The sequence below is a fragment of the Hyperolius riggenbachi genome, chromosome 2, assembly GCF_040937935.1.
Source record: "Hyperolius riggenbachi isolate aHypRig1 chromosome 2, aHypRig1.pri, whole genome shotgun sequence".
In the NCBI taxonomy this organism is placed as follows: domain Eukaryota; kingdom Metazoa; phylum Chordata; class Amphibia; order Anura; family Hyperoliidae; genus Hyperolius; species Hyperolius riggenbachi.
Window position 1 is genome coordinate 294,044,358 of NC_090647.1, and position 7,175 is coordinate 294,051,532.

At 40.8% G+C, this 7,175-nt stretch overlaps 1 protein-coding gene across 1 annotated transcript in view; it reads right to left on the reverse strand.

Moving 5' to 3' along the window:
• MAN1C1 (mannosidase alpha class 1C member 1) overlaps nucleotides 1–5,934 on the reverse strand; it is a 197,573-nt gene extending 191,639 nt beyond the window's left edge. The window contains exon 1 of the mRNA XM_068268953.1: nucleotides 5,526–5,934. The gene's annotated coding sequence lies outside the window, so the exon portion shown is untranslated. The remainder of the gene's footprint in view (nucleotides 1–5,525) is intronic.
• Nucleotides 5,935–7,175: the final 1,241 nt, after the last annotated feature.

Genomic DNA, 7,175 nt, shown 5'->3' on the forward strand with positions numbered 1-7,175 from the left:
ACCCTCTTAAAGAGAATCTGTATTGTTAAAATCGCACAAAAGTATACATACCAGTGCGTAAGGGGACATCTCCTATTACCCTCTGTCACAATTTCGACGCTCCTCGCCGCATTAAAAGTGGTTAAAACAGTTTTAAAAAGTTTGTTTATAAACAAACAAAATGGCCACCAAAACAGGAAGTAGGTTGATGTACAGTATGTCCACACATAGAAAAATACATCCATACACAAGCAGGCTGTATACACCCTTCCTTTTGAATCTCAAGAGATCATTTGTGTGTTTCTTTCCCCCTGCAGTTCTCATGCACTGAAGTTTCAGGCTGCTCGTTTCTTCCTGCAAACAGCTTTGCCTTTGTCTGCAATTCCTCAGTATGTGAAAGCCCAGCCAGTTCAGAAGACGATTTATCCAGCTTGTAAAAGATAAGAGAGAAGCTGCCCTAATCTAAATAATACACAGGCAGTGTGCATAGAGGGGCCTGGAAGAGGGAGTTCATAGCAGAACCACAACACTGAAGAACTTGGCAGCCTTCCAGACACAGGCTGACAAGTCTGACAGGGGAAAGAGACATTGATTTATTACAGAGACTGTGATAGTAGAAAGTGCTTCAGTAAGCCAGAACACATTAGAATAGCTTTTGGAACTTGTAGGATGATAAAAAACAGGATGCAATTTTTGTTACGGAGTCTCTTTAAGGCTCATTCACACTAGAGGCGTTTTTTTGGATTTTTTAAGCACAGGCGATTTGTACAAATCGCCCTAAAAGCGCGTACACTATGCTTTCCAATGAAATAGTTCTCATTGTGGCGTTCCGTTTGCTTGCTGCTGACAAAAGCGCTGTCTGTACCATTTTCAGGGAGATCTGCCCTGAATGAAATTGAGCTACTCTCACAAGGAGATTAACTTTCTTGACACCACCATATACATCAGAGAGAACAGCTTACAAACGTCCATGTACCGCAAACCGACGGATCGTCCCACATACCTCAGGTATGACAGTTTCCACCCCAAACATATAAAGAATTCCATAATTTACAGCCAGGCAATAAGATGCAATCGGATCTGTTCTGACAAGGATGACAAAGACAAACACCTGGGTTACCTGAAGAAGAATTTCATAAAACAGGGATACAATCCTCTAATGGCTGAGACCCAAATCAGGAAAGCTAACAACATCCCTAGGACTCAGCTCCTGGAGTACAAGCAGAGCCAGGAAGAGAGCCGTGTCCCACTGGTAGTAACCTACAACCCACGCTTGGAAATCTTAAGAAAGATTGCAAAAGAACTTCATCCTGTTCTACACAAGGATCAGAGACTGAAAAAGATATTCCCTGAACCTCCCCTCCTTGCGTTCCGACAGCCACCCAATCTTAAGCAGATGATAGTGAGGAGTGCCTTAAATAGGCAAGAACAGAATGGAACATTCCCCTGCCGAGGGAAAACATGTGGGACCTGTGAACACATCCATTCCACTGACAGGATACTAATACCGGGTACACAACAGGAATACAAAGTACAAGGCACCTTTTCCTGCGACTCATCTAATGTGGTATACCTGATCATGTGTGCAAAATGCCCCAAAGGAATTTATGTGGGAGAAACAAGTCAACCACTGCGGGATCGCATGACACACCACAGATCCACTATTAACAGCAGGAAAAAGGATATTACAAATTATACTGATCTCCCAATACCAACACACTTTTGTTTACCTGGACACAGTTTAAGCGATTTTCGCGTCACTGTATTAATGGGTGGCTTCAAATCGGGAAACACGAGACTAACACAAGAAACTAAGTTTATACATTGGTTCAAAACTGTACAAGATGGTTTAAACAAGGACTCCAACTTCTTGTGCTGGTACGATGGGTTTTAAATGCCACAGTTCTTTTAATTTTAATTTTTCTATCTTTTCATTCATTTTTGTGCCATATGCTGTGTAAGATGGAATTCACTGTCACTATTCATTTTATTTGCTTTCAGGTGCTGGCTTTAAATGCCACAATTCTCTTAAGCTTAGAATTAATGGTGCATGTAACCAGGCCAGTTACCATTTGAATTCGGAATTTACGATGTCTCTTCATCACCAGAGTCTGCTTTATGTCATGTTGAGGATTCTATTGATCTTATCAATTTAGATAGGATGCCTGGGAAAGCCTCCTCAGTAACAGTTAAGGCATCTAATTACATTTATGTTTGCTAAAGAATGTTTCTCCTCTGTATGTCAGTGTATATAAGCTGTGTTTTTCAGTTCTGGTCAGGAACCAGTCCGACGAAGGCTTTTTATAAGTCGAAACTTCTTGCTGAATGGAAGGGATAGGGAAATCGCAAAGCGTTTGAAAAAGCACTTTGTATAGCGATTTCCCCAGCGCTTTAATGAATAAATACACTGCATTTATTCATTCCTGGGGGCAAAGTAATCACTGACTGACTGATGTCAGGAAGTGATTTAAATAATTGCTCTGCTAAAGCGCTTATAACATGCAGAGCGATTTGAAAATAAATAATTGCTCAGCGCAGGCGAGAGCACGAGCGCAACACAATGTGAACGAGGCCTAAGGGTGAATTCCTCTCCCCAGTTAGATTATAAGCCCCAGTGGGTCTTGGCTTTCTGGACCATCATTGTTATTATTATTAAACTATATTGCTTTTACCCATTTTCTGCAGCACTTTAGAGAGAACATTTAATAGATCGCTTAGGCTGGATCCACACTATAAGCGCTTTTCTGAGCGCTTTCTGAGCACTTTTTAAAAAATCACTCCCATTCACTTTCATTAAAATGGTTCTAAAAATCATGATTTTTACAGTGATTTTAATGAAAGTGAATAGGAGTGATTTTTAAAAAGCGTCCAGAAAGCGATTAGCAATCACAATAGCTCAGCAAGCGCTCAGAAAAGCGCTTAGCTAATTCACACTACAAGAGCTTTTTAAACGCTAGAGATTTTGAAAAGCTCTTGCTAATGCAATGCTTTGGGGGATTTTTTTTAAAATCACTTCACTCCAGTGTGAACACACACATAGGATAACATTAGCAACAGCTTTTAAAATCACAAAACTCTTAGAAAAGCTCTTGTAGTGTGAATTAGCCCATAGTTTGGATCCAGCCTAAGCGATCTGTTAAATGTTCTCTCTAAAGTACTGCAGAAAATGGGCAAAAGCAATATAGTTTAATAATAATAACAATGATGGTCCAGTTTTCTCTTGCTTATAGTGACCATTCATAATATTTAATTTGTGTTTTCACTGTTGGTTCCCGATTACTTAATTAATCCTGTTTGTTTGCAGTGGGTGGCTGCCCTATTTTTCTTTGCCCCAGTGTTGATAAAACACAGTATAGTATGCCCCACACATTGATGTCCAGATTGTATAACAAACAATATCTTGTGGTTTATGTCAAAGTATCCAGAAAAAAATCTACCAGTGATCATCAGTGTTCATCATCATCAATAAAAAACAAAACAACTAATTCTAAGGGGATTCATTGGGGACTGGGCAAATACTCTGCTGTTTATATAGTTATGGCAGCAGTGCAGCACATACTGCAAAACAAAGAGAACCTTTCAAATGACAATGTATGTTGTTCATGTCAATGCCATATGCTTTACCTAATCATTAGTAATAGAAAAGAAAAGACACAGAACATGTAACTTTTCTCCTGAAGGACTCAAAGCGCCAGAGCTGTAGCCACTAGGACGCGCTCTATAGGCAGTAGCAGTGTAAGGGAGTCTTGCCCAAGGTCTCCTCATTGAATAGGTGCAGATTTGCTGAATCAGAAGAGCTAAGATTCAAACCCTGGTCTCCTGTGTCAGGTCTCCTAACCAGTACACTATAGCACATGCATTACTTTTAGGCTAAGTTCATAGTGGTGTGTTGTGACATAATGGACGCATTGTAATATGGACCATCGCACTGCAATGTAAAACCTATACGACATTCACAGTGTGTCCGGTGCAATGTAATGGAGTGCAGCATCCCTGCATTACCGCATAGCGTGTGCGTTAACACCGACGGCAAAGAATACTTTTCATTGACCGTATGCTTCACCGTAAGCGATACAACGGTTGCATCATGTGCGATGGGACTTTTCCATTCCGTTTCAATCCTGTTTTCACAGGGAACGCAACGCAAATCCCACTGTGAACCTAGCTTTAATGTGATCGATTATCAAAGTATGACACTGATATGCAGAGAACATCAGTTCAACAGCAATCAATGTGCAAACTAAACTGCCCATATACACAAATAAATAAAATAGGCTTTCAAACTAAAATACCTACTAAATCAAACATAGACCAGACTTGATTTTTCTTGTAGGCATCACTAACATCCTACTTGTGCAAGCTCATGATTAAGCATATTGCACTGATTCAAAACACACAGCATAGCTGCCTGTGATCCTGTAAATAACTGTACTACAGTACTTTAGCTGTTGAAAATTAATATGCAAAGTAAACAAAAACACTTGAAACAGAATATATTGTTAAAATTTAATTTTGCTAAGGTAACAAACTATCAAACAATGCAATTGTATATTGATTGATCTCTGATCACATGAATATGTGTTTCAAACTTCAAATCTTATTCTTTTCACCTATGGTACATATACTCAATGCTGTACTTGAAATGAGCAGTGTAGATTACAAACAAAAGACGAGACATTACAGAGGCTGAGAAAGGCATTGAGTCTAAAGAGCTTACAATCTAAGCGATGACAGAATAGAGATTTCAGTGGGTAAGTGCAGATCTGTGGAACAGGTAGGTACCTAGCATATAGGTAGTAACTGCTGATGTATCTAACTGTTTGACATAAGAACTGTTTATATTGTTCTACAGCATCTACCCTAGAAACTTCATTTTCCAATGATTGCTATGGGGCAGCAGACTTTTATCAACCAGAGCAGTAAAATATTCATTGCACTTGGCACAAACCCATTACCTGCACAGTACGAACAGGTGAGGAGAATAATAGCTGGTTACATTGGAACAAGAAACATATCTGGGACCCTGTAGCGAGATATCAATACTTGCTTTTAAAATGTCAAGAGACTCGCCAATATTTGCCAGGGCTTAGCAGGTTATTAAACCATGGGGAGGTGTGATCCATCACAACCAGTAAAATATTGATTAGTGGGCTGGAACCCATTGTAATTTGCTGCTTTAGCATGAAGTTCTCTTATCGCTCACACATTACTGTTTATTACATTTCTGGGTCAATGGATACAGAAAGAGGGAGAGAAATGAGCAGTGAAGACAGGAGGATTGCAGACCTCTCTCTAATCCCCATCCTCATGATCCTCACTTTCCATGGCAACTCCAGCATAATGGGACACATTATCCCTATGGAAAGTTAAATGTTAATAAAAGGAGGGGTGGGTTGGTAATAGATGGCAAGTGGCAGAGCTGGGGTGGCTGGGCAGTGGAGTGCTGCAGACAACAGTCACTGCACACACACAGGGGATGACAGTTGCACACACACAGTCAGCCAGCACTACATGACATGACATACGCCAAGCATCCATTCTCTTACCTTGCATTTAGAGCTAGCAGAGCTGCTGGATCAGGAGCTACTTCTCCCACCAAGGCAGAGCCTTTCTCCCCCCACTACATCTGCATGCTCCATTTTGGAAATCAGCTGTTACACCCCATGCTTTTAACCCTGCAATGTGCAGCACTTCACATCACGATGTGATAAAGCAATCCTTCCTCTATTCCCCTCTGATGCTCCGTCTCTCTGCTGTGGGATCAGTGTGCTCACACTCCATACAGATGCTTCTGCTGCCTGTTGTTGAAGCAGAGTGCATTATTTATAGGCTAATATGGAATGTGTCAGCTCCATTGAATTAATGATGACTGTGGCTTGAGATGAGATGCTTTTTTTCTGAGTGTTGATTTGCTTGCTGGAGTAGAGGAATCACAGCAAGGTACCACATTTAAATCCTCCTAGAAGACAGTTTAGTAGGTTGGATGTAAACCAGGCTGCAATTGGTTAGCTTTCAGCTGGCTTGGATTGGTCAAACACAAGGCTTTCTTATAGGCTGGTCCTAATGTGATTGCTCTGATGGCCTTTACATGTCAAGGGGCTGTGTGCAGCCTGAGGTTGGAGCCAAGGGATGCCAGCCTAGAGTACCAGCGTGATTGCTGCAGACAGAATGGAAACTGCTTCTTAACATCACTAATTAAACTAAGCACTGCTTTGTGTCTGCACATTTCATTTTAGTTTGGCAATACACACACAGAGACATGTAATTATAGAATTACTATCTTAGCAATGTGGAATGCTCCAGTATTCTTCTGACAGTGTAGCAAGGGAAAAACAAAAAAAAAACTAATTTGCACAATAGCATCAGAATTTAATTAGTTGAAAATCATTTCAACCATTTAAAGAACTCTTGAAGTAAATGAGCTACTGTACAAAATTAAAACCCTTTCCGTCCACCGTGTGCATATCTCATATGGCTGTCGGGAAGCAGTATTAGCTATGTGAGGTCAGATGGGAGTGCTTGTACTCATATGTTGTTATTGAGGAATGCAAAAGTCCAAAAACAACAGGGACCCCCCTGCTACTGTCCTAGCATTCAGTGCTTGGATTGTGGAAGGTAGAAGACATTGGTGGCACAATCAGTGTACTGTATACAGTATATGCTCTCACCTCTAATGCATGCCATACCATGCGTTTCAGCTTTTATGAGACCCCTCTTAAGGTGGCCACTAATGGTCCAATTTCTAGCGAAAAATCGTTTGAGCGATCAGAAATTCTGATCGGATTGGTTGTAAATAATCTCCATTGATGGGCACTGTCACAAGCCCCCTAGTGGCTGGACCGCACAATGCCTTCCAATCGGTTTCAGCACACAGATCATGAAATCTGTGGTCGCAGAAACCGCTGGGAATTTGGCAGCAGACCGACTAGAAGGGAGTCTGTGAGTTACGGTAATACAATTTACACACTATTTCAGGGTATAACTGCCATCACCTCTGTTCTAATGGGAAAGAGGAACCCACTGACTGGCTGATTCTAGACCTGCAAATAGAAAACGATTAAACACACTCTATTTTATCTAGCTATCAACAATAGTAGCGACTCTTCAGAAGCCAGGGTTCAGTTTTGTGTTGCTGCATAATAGGTGTAGCTGAACAAATAAATGACGTTAGCGTTGTTTATTAAAAATGCAATATA